We start from the raw sequence: 25,065 nt of genomic DNA, 5'->3' as shown, positions 1-25,065 counted from the left end.
AGCAAGATGCTTTGGGGCCCAACTCGCCCTTTGGAAAGAAGCCTGCACGTTGTGCCTTTCAGCTCTAGGGCAAAGTAGCACACCCAGAGCAGAAGTCCTACTTCAGCCAGATCAGGCCTGCAAAGAAACTGCGTTTCACAGGCCTTTGGAAGAGATGTTCCCACTAGGCTGTAAGAGCACTGTGCAGAGCGAGTTGTTTCTTAGCTTCCCAAAGAGCTGGAAGCAAGATGCTGTGGGGCCCAACTCGCCCTTTGGAAAGAAGCCTGCACGTTGTGCCTTTCAGCTCTAGGGCAAAGTAGCACACCCAGAGCAGAAGTCCTACTTCAGCCAGATCAGGCCTGCAAAGAAACTGCGTTTCACAGGCCTTTGGAAGAGATGTTCCCACTAGGCTGTAAGAGCACTGTGCAGAACGACTTGTTTCTTAGCTTCCCAAAGAGCTGGAAGCAAGATGCTGTGGGGCCCAACTCGCCCTTTGGAAAGAAGCCTGCACGTTGTGCCTTTCAGCTCTAGGGCAAAGTAGCACACCCAGAGCAGAAGTCCTACTTCAGCCAGATCAGGCCTGCAAAGAAACTGCGTTTCACAGGCCTTTGGAAGAGATGTCCCCGGTAGGCTGTAAGAGCACTGTGCAGAGCGAGTTGTTTCTTAGCTTCCCAAAGAGCTGGAAGCAAGATGCTGTGGAGCCCAACTCGCCCTTTGGAAAGAAGCCTGCACGTTGTGCCTTTCAGCTCTAGGGCAATGTAGCACACCCAGAGCAGAAGTTCTACTTCAGCCAGATCAGGCCTGCAAAGAAACTGCGTTTCACAGGCCTTTGGAAGAGATGTTCCCGGTAGTCTGTAAGAGCACTGTGCAGAGCGAGTTGTTTCTTAGCTTCCCAAGGAGCTGGGAGCAAGATGCTTTGGGGCCCAACTCGCCCTTTGGAAAGAAGCCTGCACGTTGTGCCTTTCAGCTCTAGGGAAATGTAGCACACACAGAGCAGAAGTTCTACTTCAGGCAGATCAGGCCTGCAAAGAAACTGCGTTTCACAGGCCTTTGGAAGAGATGTTCCCGGTAGGCTGTAAGAGCACTGTGCAGAGCGAGTTGTTTCTTAGCTTCCCAAAGAGCTGGAAGCAAGATGCTGTGGGGCCCAACTCGCCCTTGGGAAAGAAGCCTGCACGTTGTGCCTTTGAGCGCTAGGGCAATGTAGCACACCCAGGGCAGAAGTTCTACTTCAGCCTGATAAGGCCTGCAAAGAAAGTGCGTTTCACAGGCCTTTGGAAGAGATGTTCCCACTAGGCTGTAAGAGCACTGTGCAGAGCGAGTTGTTTCTTAGCTTCCCAAAGAGCTGGAAGCAAGATGCTGTGGGGCCCAACTCGCCCTTTGGAAAGAAGCCTGCACGTTGTGCCTTTCAGCTCTAGGGCAAAGTAGCACACCCAGAGCAGAAGTCCTACTTCAGCCAGATCAGGCCTGCAAAGAAACTGCGTTTCACAGGCCTTTGGAAGAGATGTCCCCGGTAGGCTGTAAGAGCACTGTGCAGAGCGAGTTGTTTCTTAGCTTCCCAAAGAGCTGGAAGCAAGATGCTGTGGAGCCCAACTCGCCCTTTGGAAAGAAGCCTGCACGTTGTGCCTTTCAGCTCTAGGGCAATGTAGCACACCCAGAGCAGAAGTTCTACTTCAGCCAGATCAGGCCTGCAAAGAAACTGCGTTTCACAGGCCTTTGGAAGAGATGTTCCCGGTAGTCTGTAAGAGCACTGTGCAGAGCGAGTTGTTTCTTAGCTTCCCAAGGAGCTGGGAGCAAGATGCTTTGGGGCCCAACTCGCCCTTTGGAAAGAAGCCTGCACGTTGTGCCTTTCAGCTCTAGGGAAATGTAGCACACACAGAGCAGAAGTTCTACTTCAGGCAGATCAGGCCTGCAAAGAAACTGCGTTTCACAGGCCTTTGGAAGAGATGTTCCCGGTAGGCTGTAAGAGCACTGTGCAGAGCGAGTTGTTTCTTAGCTTCCCAAAGAGCTGGAAGCAAGATGCTGTGGGGCCCAACTCGCCCTTGGGAAAGAAGCCTGCACGTTGTGCCTTTGAGCGCTAGGGCAATGTAGCACACCCAGGGCAGAAGTTCTACTTCAGCCTGATAAGGCCTGCAAAGAAAGTGCGTTTCACAGGCCTTTGGAAGAGATGTTCCCACTAGGCTGTAAGAGCACTGTGCAGAGCGAGTTGTTTCTTAGCTTCCCAAAGAGCTGGAAGCAAGATGCTGTGGGGCCCAACTCGCCCTTTGGAAAGAAGCCTGCACGTTGTGCCTTTCAGCTCTAGGGCAAAGTAGCACACCCAGAGCAGAAGTCCTACTTCAGCCAGATCAGGCCTGCAAAGAAACTGCGTTTCACAGGCCTTTGGAAGAGATGTCCCCGGTAGGCTGTAAGAGCACTGTGCAGAGCGAGTTGTTTCTTAGCTTCCCAAAGAGCTGGAAGCAAGATGCTGTGGAGCCCAACTCGCCCTTTGGAAAGAAGCCTGCACGTTGTGCCTTTCAGCTCTAGGGCAAAGTAGCACACCCAGAGCAGAAGTCCTACTTCAGCCAGATCAGGCCTGCAAAGAAGCTGCGTTTCACTGGCCTTTGGAAGAGATGTTCCCGGTAGGCTTTAAGAGCACTGTGCAGAGCGAGTTGTTTCTCAGCTTCCCAAAGAGCTGGAAGCAAGATGCTGTGGGGCCCAACTCGCCCTTTGGAAAGAAGCCTGCACGTTGTGCCTTTCAGCTCTAGGGCAAAGTAGCACACCCAGAGCAGAAGTCCTACTTCAGCCAGATCAGGCCTGCAAAGAAACTGCGTTTCACAGGCCTTTGGAAGAGATGTTCCCGGTAGGCTGTAAGAGCACTGTGCAGAGCGAGTTGTTTCTTAGCTTCCCAAAGAGCTGGAAGCAAGATGCTGTGGGGCCCAACTCGCCCTTTGGAAAGAAGCCTGCACGTTGTGCCTTTCAGCTCTAGGGCAAAGTAGCACACCCAGAGCAGAAGTCCTACTTCAGCCAGATCAGGCCTGCAAAGAAACTGCGTTTCACAGGCCTTTGGAAGAGATGTTCCCGGTAGGCTGTAAGAGCACTGTGCAGAGCGAGTTGTTTCTTAGCTTCCCAAAGAGCTGGAAGCAAGATGCTGTGGGGCCCAACTCGCCCTTTGGAAAGAAGCCTGCACGTTGTGCCTTTCAGCTCTAGGGCAAAGTAGCACACCCAGAGCAGAAGTCCTACTTCAGCCAGATCAGGCCTGCAAAGAAACTGCGTTTCACAGGCCTTTGGAAGAGATGTTCCCGGTAGGCTGTAAGAGCACTGTGCAGAGCGAGTTGTTTCTTAGCTTCCCAAAGAGCTGGAAGCAAGATGCTGTGGGGCCCAACTCGCCCTTTGGAAAGAAGCCTGCACGTTGTGCCTTTCAGCTCTAGGGCAAAGTAGCACACCCAGAGCAGAAGTCCTACTTCAGCCAGATCAGGCCTGCAAAGAAACTGCGTTTCACAGGCCTTTGGAAGAGATGTTCCCACTAGGCTGTAAGAGCACTGTGCAGAGCGAGTTGTTTCTTAGCTTCCCAAAGAGCTGGAAGCAAGATGCTGTGGGGCCCAACTCGCCCTTTGGAAAGAAGCCTGCACGTTGTGCCTTTCAGCTCTAGGGCAAAGTAGCACACCCAGAGCAGAAGTCCTACTTCAGCCAGATCAGGCCTGCAAAGAAACTGCGTTTCACAGGCCTTTGGAAGAGATGTTCCCGGTAGGCTGTAAGAGCACTGTGCAGAGCGAGTTGTTTCTTAGCTTCCCAAAGAGCTGGAAGCAAGATGCTGTGGGGCCCAACTCGCCCTTTGGAAAGAAGCCTGCACGTTGTGCCTTTCAGCTCTAGGGCAAAGTAGCACACCCAGAGCAGAAGTCCTACTTCAGCCAGATCAGGCCTGCAAAGAAACTGCGTTTCACAGGCCTTTGGAAGAGATGTTCCCGGTAGGCTGTAAGAGCACTGTGCAGAGCGAGTTGTTTCTTAGCTTCGCAAAGAGCTGGAAGCAAGATGCTGTGGAGCCCAACTCGCCCTTTGGAAAGAAGCCTGCACGTTGTGCCTTTCAGCTCTAGGGCAAAGTAGCACACCCAGAGCAGAAGTCCTACTTCAGCCAGATCAGGCCTGCAAAGAAACTGCGTTTCACTGGCCTTTGGAAGAGATGTTCCCGGTAGGCTGTAAGAGCACTGTGCAGAGCGAGTTGTTTCTCAGCTTCCCAAAGAGCTGGAAGCAAGATGCTGTGGGGCCCAACTCGCCCTTTGGAAAGAAGCCTGCACGTTGTGCCTTTCAGCTCTAGGGCAAAGTAGCACAGCCAGAGCAGAAGTCCTACTTCAGCCAGATCAGGCCTGCAAAGAAACTGCGTTTCACAGGCCTTTGGAAGAGATGTTCCCGGTAGGCTGTAAGAGCACTGTGCAGAGCGAGTTGTTTCTTAGCTTCCCAAAGAGCTGGAAGCAAGATGCTGTGGGGCCCAACTCGCCCTTTGGAAAGAAGCCTGCACGTTGTGCCTTTCAGCTCTAGGGCAAAGTAGCACACCCAGAGCAGAAGTCCTACTTCAGCCAGATCAGGCCTGCAAAGAAACTGCATTTCACAGGCCTTTGGAAGAGATGTTCCCGGTAAGCTGTAAGAGCACTGTGCAGAGCGAGTTGTTTCTTAGCTTCCCAAAGAGCTGGAAGCAAGATGCTGTGGGGCCCAACTCGCCCTTTGGAAAGAAGCCTGCACGTTGTGCCTTTCAGCTCTAGGGCAAAGTAGCACACCCAGAGCAGAAGTCCTACTTCAGCCAGATCAGGCCTGCAAAGAAACTGCGTTTCACAGGCCTTTGGAAGACATGTTCCCACTAGGCTGTAAGAGCACTGTGCAGAGCGAGTTGTTTCTTAGCTTCCCAAAGAGCTGGAAGCAAGATGCTGTGGGGCCCAACTCGCCCTTTGGAAAGAAGCCTGCACGTTGTGCCTTTCAGCTCTAGGGCAAAGTAGCACACCCAGAGCAGAAGTCCTACTTCAGCCAGATCAGGCCTGCAAAGAAACTGCGTTTCACAGGCCTTTGGAAGAGATGTTCCCGGTAGGCTGTAAGAGCACTGTGCAGAGCGAGTTGTTTCTTAGCTTCCCAAAGAGCTGGAAGCAAGATGCTGTGGGGCCCAACTCGCCCTTTGGAAAGAAGCCTGCACGTTGTGCCTTTCAGCTCTAGGGCAAAGTAGCACACCCAGAGCAGAAGTCCTACTTCAGCCAGATCAGGCCTGCAAAGAAACTGCGTTTCACAGGCCTTTGGAAGAGATGTTCCCGGTAGGCTGTAAGAGCACTGTGCAGAGCGAGTTGTTTCTTAGCTTCCCAAAGAGCTGGAAGCAAGATGCTGTGGGGCCCAACTCGCCCTTTGGAAAGAAGCCTGCACGTTGTGCCTTTCAGCTCTAGGGCAAAGTAGCACACCCAGAGCAGAAGTCCTACTTCAGCCAGATCAGGCCTGCAAAGAAACTGCGTTTCACAGGCCTTTGGAAGAGATGTTCCCACTAGGCTGTTAGAGCACTGTGCAGAGCGAGTTGTTTCTTAGCTTCCCAAAGAGCTGGAAGCAAGATGCTGTGGGGCCCAACTCGCCCTTTGGAAAGAAGCCTGCACGTTGTGCCTTTCAGCTCTAGGGCAAAGTAGCACACCCAGAGCAGAAGTCCTACTTCAGCCAGATCAGGCCTGCAAAGAAACTGCGTTTCACAGGCCTTTGGAAGAGATGTTCCCACTAGGCTGTTAGAGCACTGTGCAGAGCGAGTTGTTTCTTAGCTTCCCAAAGAGCTGGAAGCAAGATGCTGTGGGGCCCAACTCGCCCTTTGGAAAGAAGCCTGCACGTTGTGCCTTTCAGCTCTAGGGCAAAGTAGCACACCCAGAGCAGAAGTCCTACTTCAGCCAGATCAGGCCTGCAAAGAAACTGCGTTTCACAGGCCTTTGGAAGAGATGTTCCCGGTAGGCTGTAAGAGCACTGTGCAGAGCGAGTTGTTTCTTAGCTTCCCAAAGAGCTGGAAGCAAGATGCTGTGGGGCCCAACTCGCCCTTTGGAAGGAGCCTGCACGTTGTGCCTTTCAGCTCTAGGGCAAAGTAGCACACCCAGAGCAGAAGTCCTACTTCAGCCAGATCAGGCCTGCAAAGAAACTGCGTTTCACAGGCCTTTGGAAGAGATGTTCCCGGTAGGCTGTAAGAGCACTGTGCAGAGCGAGTTGTTTCTTAGCTTCCCAAAGAGCTGGAAGCAAGATGCTGTGGGGCCCAACTCGCCCTTTGGAAAGAAGCCTGCACGTTGTGCCTTTCAGCTCTAGGGCAAAGTAGCACACCCAGAGCAGAAGTCCTACTTCAGCCAGATCAGGCCTGCAAAGAAACTGCATTTCACAGGCCTTTGGAAGAGATGTTCCCGGTAAGCTGTAAGAGCACTGTGCAGAGCGAGTTGTTTCTCAGCTTCCCAAAGAGCTGGAAGCAAGATGCTGTGGGGCCCAACTCGCCCTTTGGAAAGAAGCCTGCACGTTGTGCCTTTCAGCTCTAGGGCAAAGTAGCACACCCAGAGCAGAAGTCCTACTTCAGCCAGATCAGGCCTGCAAAGAAACTGCGTTTCACAGGCCTTTGGAAGAGATGTTCCCGGTAGGCTGTAAGAGCACTGTGCAGAGCGAGTTGTTTCTTAGCTTCCCAAAGAGCTGGAAGCAAGATGCTGTGGGGCCCAACTCGCCCTTTGGAAAGAAGCCTGCACGTTGTGCCTTTCAGCTCTAGGGCAAAGTAGCACACCCAGAGCAGAAGTCCTACTTCAGCCAGATCAGGCCTGCAAAGAAACTGCGTTTCACAGGCCTTTGGAAGACATGTTCCCACTAGGCTGTAAGAGCACTGTGCAGAGCGAGTTGTTTCTTAGCTTCCCAAAGAGCTGGAAGCAAGATGCTGTGGGGCCCAACTCGCCCTTTGGAAAGAAGCCTGCACGTTGTGCCTTTCAGCTCTAGGGCAAAGTAGCACACCCAGAGCAGAAGTCCTACTTCAGCCAGATCAGGCCTGCAAAGAAACTGCGTTTCACAGGCCTTTGGAAGAGATGTTCCCGGTAGGCTGTAAGAGCACTGTGCAGAGCGAGTTGTTTCTTAGCTTCCCAAAGAGCTGGAAGCAAGATGCTGTGGGGCCCAACTCGCCCTTTGGAAAGAAGCCTGCACGTTGTGCCTTTCAGCTCTAGGGCAAAGTAGCACACCCAGAGCAGAAGTCCTACTTCAGCCAGATCAGGCCTGCAAAGAAACTGCGTTTCACAGGCCTTTGGAAGAGATGTTCCCGGTAGGCTGTAAGAGCACTGTGCAGAGCGAGTTGTTTCTTAGCTTCCCAAAGAGCTGGAAGCAAGATGCTGTGGGGCCCAACTCGCCCTTTGGAAAGAAGCCTGCACGTTGTGCCTTTCAGCTCTAGGGCAAAGTAGCACACCCAGAGCAGAAGTCCTACTTCAGCCAGATCAGGCCTGCAAAGAAACTGCGTTTCACAGGCCTTTGGAAGAGATGTTCCCACTAGGCTGTTAGAGCACTGTGCAGAGCGAGTTGTTTCTTAGCTTCCCAAAGAGCTGGAAGCAAGATGCTGTGGGGCCCAACTCGCCCTTTGGAAAGAAGCCTGCACGTTGTGCCTTTCAGCTCTAGGGCAAAGTAGCACACCCAGAGCAGAAGTCCTACTTCAGCCAGATCAGGCCTGCAAAGAAACTGCGTTTCACAGGCCTTTGGAAGAGATGTTCCCGGTAGGCTGTAAGAGCACTGTGCAGAGCGAGTTGTTTCTTAGCTTCCCAAAGAGCTGGAAGCAAGATGCTGTGGGGCCCAACTCGCCCTTTGGAAGGAGCCTGCACGTTGTGCCTTTCAGCTCTAGGGCAAAGTAGCACACCCAGAGCAGAAGTCCTACTTCAGCCAGATCAGGCCTGCAAAGAAACTGCATTTCACAGGCCTTTGGAAGAGATGTTCCCGGTAGGCTGTAAGAGCACTGTGCAGAGCGAGTTGTTTCTCAGCTTCCCAAAGAGCTGGAAGCAAGATGCTGTGGGGTCCAACTCGCCCTTTGGAAAGAAGCCTGCACGTTGTGCCTTTCAGCTCTAGGGCAAAGTAGCACACCCAGAGCAGAAGTCCTACTTCAGCCAGATCAGGCCTGCAAAGAAACTGCGTTTCACAGGCCTTTGGAAGAGATGTTCCCGGTAGGCTGTAAGAGCACTGTGCAGAGCGAGTTGTTTCTTAGCTTCCCAAAGAGCTGGAAGCAAGATGCTGTGGGGCCCAACTCGCCCTTTGGAAAGAAGCCTGCACGTTGTGCCTTTCAGCTCTAGGGCAAAGTAGCACACCCAGAGCAGAAGTCCTACTTCAGCCAGATCAGGCCTGCAAAGAAACTGCGTTTCACAGGCCTTTGGAAGAGATATTCCCGGTAGGCTGTAAGAGCACTGTGCAGAGCGAGTTGTTTCTCAGCTTCCCAAAGAGCTGGAAGCAAGATGCTGTGGGGCCCAACTCGCCCTTTGGAAAGAAGCCTGCACGTTGTGCCTTTCAGCTCTAGGGCAATGGAGCACACCCAGAGCAGAAGTCCTACTTCAGCCAGATGAGGCCTGCAAAGAAACTGCGTTTCACAGGCCTTTGGAAGAGATGTTCCCGGTAGGCTGTAAGAGTACTGTGCAGAGCGAGTTGTTTCTTAGCTTCAAAAAGAGCTGGAAGCAAGATGCTGTGGGGCCCAACTCGCCCTTTGGAAAGAAGCCTGCACGTTGTGCCTTTCAGCTCTAGGGCAAAGTAGCACACCCAGAGCAGAAGTCCTACTTCAGCCAGATCAGGCCTGCAAAGAAACTGCGTTTCACAGGCCTTTGGAAGAGATGTTCCCGGTACGCTGTAAGAGCACTGTGCAGAGCGAGTTGTTTCTTAGCTTCCCAAAGAGCTGGAAGCAAGATGCTGTGGGGCCCAACTCGCCCTTTGGAAAGAAGCCTGCACGTTGTGCCTTTCAGCTCTAGGGCAAAGTAGCACACCCAGAGCAGAAGTCCTACTTCAGCCAGATCAGGCCTGCAAAGAAACTGCGTTTCACAGGCCTTTGGAAGACATGTTCCCGGTAGGCTGTAAGAGCACTGTGCAGAGCGAGTTGTTTCTTAGCTTCCCAAAGAGCTGGAAGCAAGATGCTGTGGGGCCCAACTCGCCCTTTGGAAAGAAGCCTGCACGTTGTGCCTTTCAGCTCTAGGGCAAAGTAGCACACCCAGAGCAGAAGTCCTACTTCAGCCAGATCAGGCCTGCAAAGAAACTGCGTTTCACAGGCCTTTGGAAGAGATGTTCCCGGTAGGCTGTAAGAGCACTGTGCAGAGCGAGTTGTTTCTTAGCTTCCCAAAGAGCTGGAAGCAAGATGCTGTGGGGCCCAACTCGCCCTTTGGAAAGAAGCCTGCACGTTGTGCCTTTCAGCTCTAGGGCAAAGTAGCACACCCAGAGCAGAAGTCCTACTTCAGCCAGATCAGGCCTGCAAAGAAACTGCGTTTCACAGGCCTTTGGAAGAGATGTTCCCACTAGGCTGTTAGAGCACTGTGCAGAGCGAGTTGTTTCTTAGCTTCCCAAAGAGCTGGAAGCAAGATGCTGTGGGGCCCAACTCGCCCTTTGGAAAGAAGCCTGCACGTTGTGCCTTTCAGCTCTAGGGCAAAGTAGCACACCCAGAGCAGAAGTCCTACTTCAGCCAGATCAGGCCTGCAAAGAAACTGCGTTTCACAGGCCTTTGGAAGAGATGTTCCCGGTAGGCTGTAAGAGCACTGTGCAGAGCGAGTTGTTTCTTAGCTTCCCAAAGAGCTGGAAGCAAGATGCTGTGGGGCCCAACTCGCCCTTTGGAAAGAAGCCTGCACGTTGTGCCTTTCAGCTCTAGGGCAAAGTAGCACACCCAGAGCAGAAGTCCTACTTCAGCCAGATCAGGCCTGCAAAGAAACTGCGTTTCACTGGCCTTTGGAAGAGATGTTCCCGGTAGGCTGTAAGAGCACTGTGCAGAGCGAGTTGTTTCTCAGCTTCCCAAAGAGCTGGAAGCAAGATGCTGTGGGGCCCAACTCGCCCTTTGGAAAGAAGCCTGCACGTTGTGCCTTTCAGCTCTAGGGCAAAGTAGCACACCCAGAGCAGAAGTCCTACTTCAGCCAGATCAGGCCTGCAAAGAAACTGCGTTTCACAGGCCTTTGGAAGAGATGTTCCCGGTAGGCTGTAAGAGCACTGTGCAGAGCGAGTTGTTTCTCAGCTTCCCAAAGAGCTGGAAGCAAGATGCTGTGGGGCCCAACTCGCCCTTTGGAAAGAAGCCTGCACGTTGTGCCTTTCAGCTCTAGGGCAAAGTAGCACACCCAGAGCAGAAGTCCTACTTCAGCCAGATCAGGCCTGCAAAGAAACTGCGTTTCACAGGCCTTTGGAAGAGATGTTCCCGGTAGGCTGTAAGAGCACTGTGCAGAGCGAGTTGTTTCTTAGCTTCCCAAAGAGCTGGAAGCAAGATGCTGTGGGGCCCAACTCGCCCTTTGGAAAGAAGCCTGCACGTTGTGCCTTTCAGCTCTAGGGCAAAGTAGCACACCCAGAGCAGAAGTCCTACTTCAGCCAGATCAGGCCTGCAAAGAAACTGCGTTTCACAGGCCTTTGGAAGACATGTTCCCACTAGGCTGTAAGAGCACTGTGCAGAGCGAGTTGTTTCTTAGCTTCCCAAAGAGCTGGAAGCAAGATGCTGTGGGGCCCAACTCGCCCTTTGGAAAGAAGCCTGCACGTTGTGCCTTTCAGCTCTAGGGCAAAGTAGCACACCCAGAGCAGAAGTCCTACTTCAGCCAGATCAGGCCTGCAAAGAAACTGCGTTTCACAGGCCTTTGGAAGAGATGTTCCCGGTAGGCTGTAAGAGCACTGTGCAGAGCGAGTTGTTTCTTAGCTTCCCAAAGAGCTGGAAGCAAGATGCTGTGGGGCCCAACTCGCCCTTTGGAAAGAAGCCTGCACGTTGTGCCTTTCAGCTCTAGGGCAAAGTAGCACACCCAGAGCAGAAGTCCTACTTCAGCCAGATCAGGCCTGCAAAGAAACTGCGTTTCACAGGCCTTTGGAAGAGATGTTCCCGGTAGGCTGTAAGAGCACTGTGCAGAGCGAGTTGTTTCTTAGCTTCCCAAAGAGCTGGAAGCAAGATGCTGTGGGGCCCAACTCGCCCTTTGGAAAGAAGCCTGCACGTTGTGCCTTTCAGCTCTAGGGCAAAGTAGCACACCCAGAGCAGAAGTCCTACTTCAGCCAGATCAGGCCTGCAAAGAAACTGCGTTTCACAGGCCTTTGGAAGAGATGTTCCCACTAGGCTGTTAGAGCACTGTGCAGAGCGAGTTGTTTCTTAGCTTCCCAAAGAGCTGGAAGCAAGATGCTGTGGGGCCCAACTCGCCCTTTGGAAAGAAGCCTGCACGTTGTGCCTTTCAGCTCTAGGGCAAAGTAGCACACCCAGAGCAGAAGTCCTACTTCAGCCAGATCAGGCCTGCAAAGAAACTGCGTTTCACAGGCCTTTGGAAGAGATGTTCCCGGTAGGCTGTAAGAGCACTGTGCAGAGCGAGTTGTTTCTTAGCTTCCCAAAGAGCTGGAAGCAAGATGCTGTGGGGCCCAACTCGCCCTTTGGAAGGAGCCTGCACGTTGTGCCTTTCAGCTCTAGGGCAAAGTAGCACACCCAGAGCAGAAGTCCTACTTCAGCCAGATCAGGCCTGCAAAGAAACTGCATTTCACAGGCCTTTGGAAGAGATGTTCCCGGTAGGCTGTAAGAGCACTGTGCAGAGCGAGTTGTTTCTCAGCTTCCCAAAGAGCTGGAAGCAAGATGCTGTGGGGTCCAACTCGCCCTTTGGAAAGAAGCCTGCACGTTGTGCCTTTCAGCTCTAGGGCAAAGTAGCACACCCAGAGCAGAAGTCCTACTTCAGCCAGATCAGGCCTGCAAAGAAACTGCGTTTCACAGGCCTTTGGAAGAGATGTTCCCGGTAGGCTGTAAGAGCACTGTGCAGAGCGAGTTGTTTCTTAGCTTCCCAAAGAGCTGGAAGCAAGATGCTGTGGGGCCCAACTCGCCCTTTGGAAAGAAGCCTGCACGTTGTGCCTTTCAGCTCTAGGGCAAAGTAGCACACCCAGAGCAGAAGTCCTACTTCAGCCAGATCAGGCCTGCAAAGAAACTGCGTTTCACAGGCCTTTGGAAGAGATATTCCCGGTAGGCTGTAAGAGCACTGTGCAGAGCGAGTTGTTTCTCAGCTTCCCAAAGAGCTGGAAGCAAGATGCTGTGGGGCCCAACTCGCCCTTTGGAAAGAAGCCTGCACGTTGTGCCTTTCAGCTCTAGGGCAATGGAGCACACCCAGAGCAGAAGTCCTACTTCAGCCAGATGAGGCCTGCAAAGAAACTGCGTTTCACAGGCCTTTGGAAGAGATGTTCCCGGTAGGCTGTAAGAGTACTGTGCAGAGCGAGTTGTTTCTTAGCTTCAAAAAGAGCTGGAAGCAAGATGCTGTGGGGCCCAACTCGCCCTTTGGAAAGAAGCCTGCACGTTGTGCCTTTCAGCTCTAGGGCAAAGTAGCACACCCAGAGCAGAAGTCCTACTTCAGCCAGATCAGGCCTGCAAAGAAACTGCGTTTCACAGGCCTTTGGAAGAGATGTTCCCGGTACGCTGTAAGAGCACTGTGCAGAGCGAGTTGTTTCTTAGCTTCCCAAAGAGCTGGAAGCAAGATGCTGTGGGGCCCAACTCGCCCTTTGGAAAGAAGCCTGCACGTTGTGCCTTTCAGCTCTAGGGCAAAGTAGCACACCCAGAGCAGAAGTCCTACTTCAGCCAGATCAGGCCTGCAAAGAAACTGCGTTTCACAGGCCTTTGGAAGACATGTTCCCGGTAGGCTGTAAGAGCACTGTGCAGAGCGAGTTGTTTCTTAGCTTCCCAAAGAGCTGGAAGCAAGATGCTGTGGGGCCCAACTCGCCCTTTGGAAAGAAGCCTGCACGTTGTGCCTTTCAGCTCTAGGGCAAAGTAGCACACCCAGAGCAGAAGTCCTACTTCAGCCAGATCAGGCCTGCAAAGAAACTGCGTTTCACAGGCCTTTGGAAGAGATGTTCCCGGTAGGCTGTAAGAGCACTGTGCAGAGCGAGTTGTTTCTTAGCTTCCCAAAGAGCTGGAAGCAAGATGCTGTGGGGCCCAACTCGCCCTTTGGAAAGAAGCCTGCACGTTGTGCCTTTCAGCTCTAGGGCAAAGTAGCACACCCAGAGCAGAAGTCCTACTTCAGCCAGATCAGGCCTGCAAAGAAACTGCGTTTCACAGGCCTTTGGAAGAGATGTTCCCACTAGGCTGTAAGAGCACTGTGCAGAGCGAGTTGTTTCTTAGCTTCCCAAAGAGCTGGAAGCAAGATGCTGTGGGGCCCAACTCGCCCTTTGGAAAGAAGCCTGCACGTTGTGCCTTTCAGCTCTAGGGCAAAGTAGCACACCCAGAGCAGAAGTCCTACTTCAGCCAGATCAGGCCTGCAAAGAAACTGCGTTTCACAGGCCTTTGGAAGAGATGTTCCCGGTAGGCTGTAAGAGCACTGTGCAGAGCGAGTTGTTTCTTAGCTTCCCAAAGAGCTGGAAGCAAGATGCTGTGGGGCCCAACTCGCCCTTTGGAAAGAAGCCTGCACGTTGTGCCTTTCAGCTCTAGGGCAAAGTAGCACACCCAGAGCAGAAGTCCTACTTCAGCCAGATCAGGCCTGCAAAGAAACTGCGTTTCACTGGCCTTTGGAAGAGATGTTCCCGGTAGGCTGTAAGAGCACTGTGCAGAGCGAGTTGTTTCTCAGCTTCCCAAAGAGCTGGAAGCAAGATGCTGTGGGGCCCAACTCGCCCTTTGGAAAGAAGCCTGCACGTTGTGCCTTTCAGCTCTAGGGCAAAGTAGCACACCCAGAGCAGAAGTCCTACTTCAGCCAGATCAGGCCTGCAAAGAAACTGCGTTTCACAGGCCTTTGGAAGAGATGTTCCCGGTAGGCTGTAAGAGCACTGTGCAGAGCGAGTTGTTTCTTAGCTTCCCAAAGAGCTGGAAGCAAGATGCTGTGGGGCCCAACTCGCCCTTTGGAAAGAAGCCTGCACGTTGTGCCTTTCAGCTCTAGGGCAAAGTAGCACACCCAGAGCAGAAGTCCTACTTCAGCCAGATCAGGCCTGCAAAGAAACTGCATTTCACAGGCCTTTGGAAGAGATGTTCCCGGTAAGCTGTAAGAGCACTGTGCAGAGCGAGTTGTTTCTCAGCTTCCCAAAGAGCTGGAAGCAAGATGCTGTGGGGCCCAACTCGCCCTTTGGAAAGAAGCCTGCACGTTGTGCCTTTCAGCTCTAGGGCAAAGTAGCACACCCAGAGCAGAAGTCCTACTTCAGCCAGATCAGGCCTGCAAAGAAACTGCGTTTCACAGGCCTTTGGAAGAGATGTTCCCGGTAGGCTGTAAGAGCACTGTGCAGAGCGAGTTGTTTCTTAGCTTCCCAAAGAGCTGGAAGCAAGATGCTGTGGGGCCCAACTCGCCCTTTGGAAAGAAGCCTGCACGTTGTGCCTTTCAGCTCTAGGGCAAAGTAGCACACCCAGAGCAGAAGTCCTACTTCAGCCAGATCAGGCCTGCAAAGAAACTGCGTTTCACAGGCCTTTGGAAGAGATGTTCCCGGTAGGCTGTAAGAGCACTGTGCAGAGCGAGTTGTTTCTTAGCTTCCCAAAGAGCTGGAAGCAAGATGCTGTGGGGCCCAACTCGCCCTTTGGAAAGAAGCCTGCACGTTGTGCCTTTCAGCTCTAGGGCAAAGTAGCACACCCAGAGCAGAAGTCCTACTTCAGCCAGATGAGGCCTGCAAAGAAACTGCGTTTCACAGGCCTTTGGAAGAGATGTTCCCGGTAGGCTGTAAGAGCACTGTGCAGAGCGAGTTGTTTCTTAGCTTCCCAAAGAGCTGGAAGCAAGATGCTGTGGGGCCCAACTCGCCCTTTGGAAAGAAGCCTGCACGTTGTGCCTTTCAGCTCTAGGGCAAAGTAGCACACCCAGAGCAGAAGTCCTACTTCAGCCAGATCAGGCCTGCAAAGAAACTGCGTTTCACAGGCCTTTGGAAGAGATGTTCCCACTAGGCTGTTAGAGCACTGTGCAGAGCGAGTTGTTTCTTAGCTTCCCAAAGAGCTGGAAGCAAGATGCTGTGGGGCCCAACTCGCCCTTTGGAAAGAAGCCTGCACGTTGTGCCTTTCAGCTCTAGGGCAAAGTAGCACACCCAGAGCAGAAGTCCTACTTCAGCCAGATCAGGCCTGCAAAGAAACTGCGTTTCACAGGCCTTTGGAAGAGATGTTCCCGGTAGGCTGTAAGAGCACTGTGCAGAGCGAGTTGTTTCTTAGCTTCCCAAAGAGCTGGAAGCAAGATGCTGTGGGGCCCAACTCGCCCTTTGGAAGGAGCCTGCACGTTGTGCCTTTCAGCTCTAGGGCAAAGTAGCACACCCAGAGCAGAAGTCCTACTTCAGCCAGATCAGGCCTGCAAAGAAACTGCATTTCACAGGCCTTTGGAAGAGATGTTCCCGGTAGGCTGTAAGAGCACTGTGCAGAGCGAGTTGTTTCTCAGCTTCCCAAAGAGCTGGAAGCAAGATGCTGTGGGGTCCAACTCGCCCTTTGGAAAGAAGCCTGCACGTTGTGCCTTTCAGCTCTAGGGCAAAGTAGCACACCCAGAGCAGAAGTCCTACTTCAGCCAGATCAGGCCTGCAAAGAAACTGCGTTTCACAGGCCTTTGGAAGAGATGTTCCCGGTAGGCTGTAAGAGCACTGTGCAGAGCGAGTTGTTTCTTAGCTTCCCAAAGAGCTGGAAGCAAGATGCTGTGGGGCCCAACTCGCCCTTTGGAAAGAAGCCTGCACGTTGTGCCTTTCAGCTCTAGGGCAAAGTAGCACACCCAGAGCAGAAGTCCTACTTCAGCCAGATCAGGCCTGCAAAGAAACTGCGTTTCACAGGCCTTTGGAAGAGATATTCCCGGTAGGCTGTAAGAGCACTGTGCAGAGCGAGTTGTTTCTTAGCTTCCCAAAGAGCTGGAAGCAAGATGCTGTGGGGCCCAACTCGCCCTTTGGAAAGAAGCCTGCACGTTGTGCCTTTCAGCTCTAGGGCAATGGAGCACACCCAGAGCAGAAGTCCTACTTCAGCCAGATCAGGCCTGCAAAGAAACTGCGTTTCACAGGCCTTTGGAAGAGATGTTCCCGGTAGGCTGTAAGAGTACTGTGCAGAGCGAGTTGTTTCTTAGCTTCAAAAAGAGCTGGAAGCAAGATGCTGTGGGGCCCAACTCGCCCTTTGGAAAGAAGCCTGCACGTTGTGCCTTTCAGCTCTAGGGCAAAGTAGCACACCCAGAGCAGAAGTCCTACTTCAGCCAGATCAGGCCTGCAAAGAAACTGCGTTTCACAGGCCTTTGGAAGAGATGTTCCCGGTACGCTGTAAGAGCACTGTGCAGAGCGAGTTGTTTCTTAGCTTCCCAAAGAGCTGGAAGCAAGATGCTGTGGGGCCCAACTCGCCCTTTGGAAAGAAGCCTGCACGTTGTGCCTTTCAGCTCTAGGGCAAAGTAGCACACCCAGAGCAGAAGTCCTACTTCAGCCAGATCAGGCCTGCAAAGAAACTGCGTTTCACAGGCCTTTGGAAGACATGTTCCCGGTAGGCTGTAAGAGCACTGTGCAGAGCGAGTTGTTTCTTAGCTTCCCAAAGAGCTGGAAGCAAGATGCTGTGGGGCCCAACTCGCCCTTTGGAAAGAAGCCTGCACGTTGTGCCTTTCAGCTCTAGGGCAAAGTAGCACACCCAGAGCAGAAGTCCTACTTCAGCCAGATCAGGCCTGCAAAGAAACTGCGTTTCACAGGCCTTTGGAAGAGATGTTCCCGGTAGGCTGTAAGAGCACTGTGCAGAGCGAGTTGTTTCTTAGCTTCCCAAAGAGCTGGAAGCAAGATGCTGTGGGGCCCAACTCGCCCTTTGGAAAGAAGCCTGCACGTTGTGCCTTTCAGCTCTAGGGCAAAGTAGCACACCCAGAGCAGAAGTCCTACTTCAGCCAGATCAGGCCTGCAAAGAAACTGCGTTTCACAGGCCTTTGGAAGAGATGTTCCCGGTAGGCTGTAAGAGCACTGTGCAGAGCGAGTTGTTTCTTAGCTTCCCAAAGAGCTGGAAGCAAGATGCTGTGGGGCCCAACTCGCCCTTTGGAAAGAAGCCTGCACGTTGTGCCTTTCAGCTCTAGGGCAAAGTAGCACACCCAGAGCAGAAGTCCTACTTCAGCCAGATCAGGCCTGCAAAGAAACTGCGTTTCACAGGCCTTTGGAAGAGATGTTCCCGGTAGGCTGTAAGAGCACTGTGCAGAGCGAGTTGTTTCTTAGCTTCCCAAAGAGCTGGAAGCAAGATGCTGTGGGGCCCAACTCGCCCTTTGGAAAGAAGCCTGCACGTTGTGCCTTTCAGCTCTAGGGCAAAGTAGCACACCCAGAGCAGAAGTCCTACTTCAGCCAGATCAGGCCTGCAAAGAAACTGCGTTTCACAGGCCTTTGGAAGAGATGTTCCCGGTAGGCTGTAAGAGCACTGTGCAGAGCGAGTTGTTTCTTAGCTTCCCAAAGAGCTGGAAGCAAGATGCTGTGGGGCCCAACTCGCCCTTTGGAAAGAAGCCTGCACGTTGTGCCTTTCAGCTCCAGGGCAAAGTAGCACACCCAGAGCAGAAGTCCTACTTCAGCCAGATCAGGCCTGCAAAGAAACTGCGTTTCACAGGCCTTTGGAAGAGATGTTCCCGGTAGGCTGTTAGAGCACTGTGCAGAGCGAGTTGTTTCTTAGCTTCCCAAAGAGCTGGAAGCAAGATGCTGTGGGGCCCAACTCGCCCTTTGGAAAGAAGCCTGCACGTTGTGCCTTTCAGCTCTAGGGCAAAGTAGCACACCCAGAGCAGAAGTCCTACTTCAGCCAGATCAGGCCTGCAAAGAAACTGCGTTTCACAGGCCTTTGGAAGACATGTTCCCGGTAGGCTGTAAGAGCACTGTGCAGAGCGAGTTGTTTCTTAGCTTCCCAAAGAGCTGGAAGCAAGATGCTGTGGGGCCCAACTCGCCCTTTGGAAGGAGCCTGCACGTTGTGCCTTTCAGCTCTAGGGCAAAGTAGCACACCCAGAGCAGAAGTCCTACTTCAGCTACATCAGGCCTACAAAGAAACTGCGTTTCACAGGCCTTTGGAAGAGATGTTCCCACTAGGCTGTAAGAGCACTGTGCAGAGCGAGTTGTTTCTTAGCTTCCCAAAGAGCTGGAAGCAAGATGCTGTGGGGCCCAACTCGCCCTTTGGAAAGAAGACTGCACGTTGTGCCTTTCAGCTCTAGGGCAAAGTAGCACACCCAGAGCAGAAGTCCTACTTCAGCCAGATCAGGCCTGCAAAGAAACTGCGTTTCACAGGCCTTTGGAAGAGATGTTCCCGGTAGGCTGTAAGAGCACTGTGCAGAGCGAGTTGTTTCTTAGCTTCCCAAAGAGCTGGAAGCAAGATGCTGTGGGGCCCAACTCGCCCTTTGGAAAGAAGCCTGCACGTTGTGCCTTTCAGCTCTAGGGCAAAGTAGCACACCCAGAGCAGAAGTCCTACTTCAGCCAGATCAGGCCTGCAAAGAAACTGCGTTTCACAGGCCTTTGGAAGAGATGTTCCCGGTACGCTGTAAGAGCACTGTGCAGAGCGAGTTGTTTCTTAGCTTCCCAAAGAGCTGGAAGCAAGATGCTGTGGGGCCCAACTCGCCCTTTGGAAAGAAGCCTGCACGTTGTGCCTTTCAGCTCTAGGGCAAAGTAGCACACCCAGAGCAGAAGTCCTACTTCAGCCAGATCAGGCCTGCAAAGAAACTGCGTTTCACAGGCCTTTGGAAGAGATGTTCCCGGTAGGCTGTAAGAGCACTGTGCAGAGCGAGTTGTTTCTTAGCTTCCCAAAGAGCTGGAAGCAAGATGCTGTGGGGCCCAACTCGCCCTTTGGAAATAAGCCTGCACGTTGTGCCTTTCAGGTCTAGGGCAAAGTAGCACACCCAGAGCAGAAGTCCTACTTCAGCCAGATCAGGCCTGCAAAGAAACTGCGTTTCACAGGCCTTTGGAAGAGATGTTCCCGGTAGGCTGTAAGAGCACTGTGCAGAGCGAGTTGTTTCTTAGCTTCCCAAAGAGCTGGAAGCAAGATGCTGTGGGGCCCAACTCGCCCTTTGGAAAGAAGCCTGCACGTTGTGCCTTTCAGCTCTAGGGCAAAGTAGCACACCCAGAGCAGAAGTCATACTTCAGCCAGATCAGGCCTGCAAAGAAACTGCGTTTCACAGGCCTTTGGAAGAGATGTTCCCGGTAAGCTGTAAGAGCACTGTGCAGAGCGAGTTGTTTCTTAGCTTCCCAAAGAGCTGGAAGCAAGATGCTGTGGGGCCCAACTCGCCCTTTGGAAAGAAGCCTGCACGTTGTGCCTTTCAGCTCTAGGGCAAAGCAGCACACCCAGAGCAGAAGTCCTACTTCAGCCAGATCAGGCCTGCAAAGAATCTTCGTTTCACAGGCCTTTGGAAGAGATGTTCCCGGTAGGCTGTAAGAGCACTGTGCAGAGCGAGTTGTTTCTTAGCTTCCCAAAGAGCTGGAAGCAAGATGCTGTGGGGCCCAACTCGCCCTTTGGAAAGAAGCCTGCACGTTGTGCCTTTCAGCTCTAGGGCAAAGTAGCACACCCAGAGCAGAAGTCCTACTTCAGCCAGATCAGGCCTGCAAAGAAACTGCGTTTCACAGGCCTTTGGAAGAGATGTTCCCGGTAGGCTGTAAGAGCACTGTGCAGAGCGAGTTGTTTCTTAGCTTCCCAAAGAGCTGGAAGCAAGATGCTGTGGGGCCCAACTCGCCCTTTGGAAAGAAGCCTGCACGTTGTGCCTTTCAGCTCTAGGGCAAAGTAGCACACCCAGAGCAGAAGTCCTACTTCAGCCAGATCAGGCCTGCAAAGAAACTGCGTTTCACAGGCCTTTGGAAGAGATGTTCCCGGTACGCTGTAAGAGCACTGTGCAGAGCGAGTTGTTTCTTAGCTTCCCAAAGAGCTGGAAGCAAGATGCTGTGGGGCCCAACTCGCCCTTTGGAAAGAAGCCTGCACGTTGTGCCTTTCAGCTCTAGGGCAAAGTAGCACACCCAGAGCAGAAGTCCTACTTCAGCCAGATCAGGCCTGCAAAGAAACTGCGTTTCACAGGCCTTTGGAAGACATGTTCCCGGTAGGCTGTAAGAGCACTGTGCAGAGCGAGTTGTTTCTTAGCTTCCCAAAGAGCTGGAAGCAAGATGCTGTGGGGCCCAACTCGCCCTTTGGAAAGAAGCCTGCACGTTGTGCCTTTCAGCTCTAGGGCAAAGTAGCACACCCAGAGCAGAAGTCCTACTTCAGCCAGATCAGGCCTGCAAAGAAACTGCGTTTCACAGGCCTTTGGAAGAGATGTTCCCGGTAAGCTGTAAGAGCACTGTGCAGAGCGAGTTGTTTCTTAGCTTCCCAAAGAGCTGGAAGCAAGATGCTGTGGGGCCCAACTCGCCCTTTGGAAAGAAGTCTGCACGTTGTGCCTTTCAGCTCTAGGGCAAAGCAGCACACCCAGAGCAGAAGTCCTACTTCAGCCAGATCAGGCCTGCAAAGAAACTGCGTTTCACAGGCCTTTGGAAGAGATGTTCCTGGTAGGCTGTAAGAGCACTGTGCAGAGCGAGTTGTTTCTTAGCTTCCCAAAGAGCTGGAAGCAAGATGCTGTGGGGCCCAACTCGCCCTTTGGAAAGAAGCCTGCACGTTGTGCCTTTCAGCTCTAGGGCAAAGTAGCACACCCAGAGCAGAAGTCCTACTTCAGCCAGATCAGGCCTGCAAAGAAACTGCGTTTCACAGGCCTTTGGAAGACATGTTCCCGGTAGGCTGTAAGAGCACTGTGCAGAGCGAGTTGTTTCTTAGCTTCCCAAAGAGCTGGAAGCAAGATGCTGTGGGGCCCAACTCACCCTTTGGAAAGAAGCCTGCACGTTGTGCCTTTCAGCTCTAGGGCAAAGTAGCACACCCAGAGCAGAAGTCCTACTTCAGCCAGATCAGGCCTGCAAAGAAACTGCGTTTCACAGGCCTTTGGAAGAGATGTTCCCGGTAGGCTGTAAGAGCACTGTGCAGAGCGAGTTATTTCTTAGCTTCCCAAAGAGCTGGAAGCAAGATGCTGTGGGGCCCAACTCGCCCTTTGGAAAGAAGCCTGCACGTTGTGCCTTTCAGCTCTAGGGCAAAGTAGCACACCCAGAGCAGAAGTCCTACTTCAGCCAGATCAGGCCTGCAAAGAAACTGCGTTTCACAGGCCTTTGGAAGAGATGTTCCCGGTAGGCTGTAAGAGCACTGTGCAGAGCGAGTTGTTTCTTAGCTTCCCAAAGAGCTGGAAGCAAGATGCTGTGGGGCCCAACTCGCCCTTTGGAAAGAAGCCTGCACGTTGTGCCTTTCAGCTCTAGGGCAAAGTAGCACACCCAGAGCAGAAGTCCTACTTCAGCCAGATCAGGCCTGCAAAGAAACTGCGTTTCACAGGCCTTTGGAAGAGATGTTCCCGGTAGGCTGTAAGAGCACTGTGCAGAGCGAGTTGTTTCTTAGCTTCCCAAAGAGCTGGAAGCAAGATGCTGTGGGGCCCAACTCGCCCTTTGGAAAGAAGCCTGCACGTTGTGCCTTTCAGCTCTAGGGCAAAGTAGCACACCCAGAGCAGAAGTCCTACTTCAGCCAGATCAGGCCTGCAAAGAAACTGCGTTTCACAGGCCTTTGGAAGAGATGTTCCCACTAGGCTGTAAGAGCACTGTGCAGAGCGAGTTGTTTCTTCGCTTCCCAAAGAGCTGGAAGCAAGATGCTTAGGGGCCCAACTCGCCCTTTGGAAAGAAGCCTGCACGTTGTGCCTTTCAGCTCTAGGGCAAAGTAGCACACCCAGAGCAGAAGTCCTACTTCAGCCAGATCAGGCCTGCAAAGAAACTGCGTTTCACAGGCCTTTGGAAGAGATGTTCCCGGTAGGCTGTAAGAGCACTGTGCAGAGCGAGTTGTTTCTTAGCTTCCCAAAGAGCTGGAAGCAAGATGCTGTGGGGCCCAACTCGCCCTTTGGAAAGAAGCCTGCACGTTGTGCCTTTCAGCTCTAGGGCAAAGTAGCACACCCAGAGCAGAAGTCATACTTCAGCCAGATCAGGCCTGCAAAGAAACTGCGTTTCACAGGCCTTTGGAAGAGATGTTCCCGGTAGGCTGTAAGAGCACTGTGCAGAGCGAGTTGTTTCTTAGCTTCCCAAAGAGCTGGAAGCAAGATGCTGTGGGGCCCAACTCGCCCTTTGGAAAGAAGCCTGCACGTTGTGCCTTTCAGCTCTAGGGCAAAGCAGCACACCCAGAGCAGAAGTCCTACTTCAGCCAGATCAGGCCTGCAAAGAAACTGCGTTTCACAGGCCTTTGGAAGAGATGTTCCCGGTAGGCTGTAAGAGCACTGTGCAGAGCGAGTTGTTTCTTAGCTTCCCAAAGAGCTGGAAGCAAGATGCTGTGGGGCCCAACTCGCCCTTTGGAAAGAAGCCTGCACGTTGTGCCTTTCAGCTCTAGGGCAAAGTAGCACACCCAGAGCAGAAGTCCTACTTCAGCCAGATCAGGCCTGCAAAGAAACTGCGTTTCACAGGCCTTTGGAAGAGATGTTCCCACTAGGCTGTAAGAGCACTGTGCAGAGCGAGTTGTTTCTTAGCTTCACAAAGAGCTGGAAGCAAGATGCTGTGGGGCCCAACTCGCCCTTTGGAAAGAAGCCTGCACGTTGTGCCTTTCAGCTCTAGGGCAAAGTAGCACACCCAGAGCAGAAGTCCTACTTCAGCCAGATCAGGCCTGCAAAGAAACTGCGTTTCACAGGCCTTTGGAAGAGATGTTCCCTGTAGGCTGTAAGAGCACTGTGCAGAGCGAGTTGTTTCTTAGCTTCCCAAAGAGCTGGAAGCAAGATGCTGTGGGGCCCAACTCGCCCTTTGGAAAGAAGCCTGCACGTTGTGCCTTTCAGCTCTAGGGCAAAGTAGCACACCCAGAGCAGAAGTCCTACTTCAGCCAGATCAGGCCTGCAAAGAAACTGCGTTTCACAGGCCTTTGGAAGACATGTTCCCGGTAGGCTGTAAGAGCACTGTGCAGAGCGAGTTGTTTCTTAGCTTCCCAAAGAGCTGGAAGCAAGATGCTGTGGGGCCCAACTCGCCCTTTGGAAAGAAGCCTGCACGTTGTGCCTTTCAGCTCTAGGGCAAAGTAGCACACCCATAGCAGAAGTCCTACTTCAGCCAGATCAGGCCTGCAAAGAAACTGCGTTTCACAGGCCTTTGGAAGAGATGTTCCCGGTAAGCTGTAAGAGCACTGTGCAGAGCGAGTTGTTTCTTAGCTTCCCAAAGAGCTGGAAGCAAGATGCTGTGGGGCCCAACTCGCCCTTTGGAAAGAAGTCTGCACGTTGTGCCTTTCAGCTCTAGGGCAAAGCAGCACACCCAGAGCAGAAGTCCTACTTCAGCCAGATCAGGCCTGCAAAGAAACTGCGTTTCACAGGCCTTTGGAAGAGATGTTCCTGGTAGGCTGTAAGAGCACTGTGCAGAGCGAGTTGTTTCTTAGCTTCCCAAAGAGCTGGAAGCAAGATGCTGTGGGGCCCAACTCGCCCTTTGAAAAGAAGCCGGCACGTTGTGCCTTTCAGCTCTAGGGCAAAGTAGCACACCCAGAGCAGAAGTCCTACTTCAGCCAGATCAGGCCTGCAAAGAAACTGCGTTTCACAGGCCTTTGGAAGAGATGTTCCCGGTAGGCTGTAAGAGCACTGTGCAGAGCGAGTTGTTTCTTAGCTTCCCAAAGAGCTGGAAGCAAGATGCTGTGGGGCCCAACTCGCCCTTTGGAAAGAAGCCTGCACGTTGTGCCTTTCAGCTCTAGGGCAAAGTAGCACACCCAGAGCAGAAGTCATACTTCAGCCAGATCAGGCCTGCAAAGAAACTGCGTTTCACAGGCCTTTGGAAGAGATGTTCCCACTAGGCTGTAAGAGCACTGTGCAGAGCGAGTTGTTTCTTAGCTTCCCAAAGAGCTGGAAGCAAGATGCTGTGGGGCCCAACTCGCCCTTTGGAAAGAAGCCTGCACGTTGTGCCTTTCAGCTCTAGGGCAAAGTAGCACACCCAGAGCAGAAGTCCTACTTCAGCCAGATCAGGCCTGGAAAGAAACTGCGTTTCACAGGCCTTTGGAAGAGATGTTCCTGGTAGGCTGTAAGAGCACTGTGCAGAGCGAGTTGTTTCTTAGCTTCCCAAAGAGCTGGAAGCAAGATGCTGTGGGGCCCAACTCGCCCTTTGGAAAGAAGCCTGCACGTTGTGCCTTTCAGCTCTAGGGCAAAGTAGCACACCCAGAGCAGAAGTCCTACTTCAGCCAGATCAGGCCTGCAAAGAAACTGCGTTTCACAGGCCTTTGGAAGAGATGTTCCCACTAGGCTGTAAGAGCACTGTGCAGAGCGAGTTGTTTCTTAGCTTCCCAAAGAGCTGGAAGCAAGATGCTGTGGGGCCCAACTCGCCCTTTTGAAAGAAGCCTGCACGTTGTGCCTTTCAGCTCTAGGGCAAAGTAGCACACCCAGAGCAGAAGTCCTACTTCAGCCAGATCAGGCCTGCAAAGAAACTGCGTTTCACAGGCCTTTGGAAGACATGTTCCCGGTAGGCTGTAAGAGCACTGTGCAGAGCGAGTTGTTTCTTAGCTTCCCAAAGAGCTGGAAGCAAGATGCTGTGGGGCCCAACTCACCCTTTGGAAAGAAGCCTGCACGTTGTGCCTTTCAGCTCTAGGGCAAAGTAGCACACCCAGAGCAGAAGTCCTACTTCAGCCAGATCAGGCCTGCAAAGAAACTGCGTTTCACAGGCCTTTGGAAGAGATGTTCCCGGTAGGCTGTAAGAGCACTGTGCAGAGCGAGTTATTTCTTAGCTTCCCAAAGAGCTGGAAGCAAGATGCTGTGGGGCCCAACTCGCCCTTTGGAAAGAAGCCTGCACGTTGTGCCTTTCAGCTCTAGGGCAAAGTAGCACACCCAGAGCAGAAGTCCTACTTCAGCCAGATCAGGCCTGCAAAGAAACTGCGTTTCACAGGCCTTTGGAAGAGATGTTCCCGGTAGGCTGTAAGAGCACTGTGCAGAGCGAGTTGTTTCTTAGCTTCCCAAAGAGCTGGAAGCAAGATGCTGTGGGGCCCCACTCGCCCTTTGGAAAGAAGCCTGCACGTTGTGCCTTTCAGCTCTAGGGCAAAGTAGCACACCCAGAGCAGAAGTC

The sequence above is a fragment of the Equus caballus genome, chromosome 3 (assembly GCF_041296265.1).
Source record: "Equus caballus isolate H_3958 breed thoroughbred chromosome 3, TB-T2T, whole genome shotgun sequence".
NCBI classification, from domain to species: Eukaryota; Metazoa; Chordata; class Mammalia; order Perissodactyla; family Equidae; genus Equus; species Equus caballus.
The sequence above is the reverse complement of the archived record's forward strand: the minus strand, read 5'-3'. Positions refer to the sequence as shown.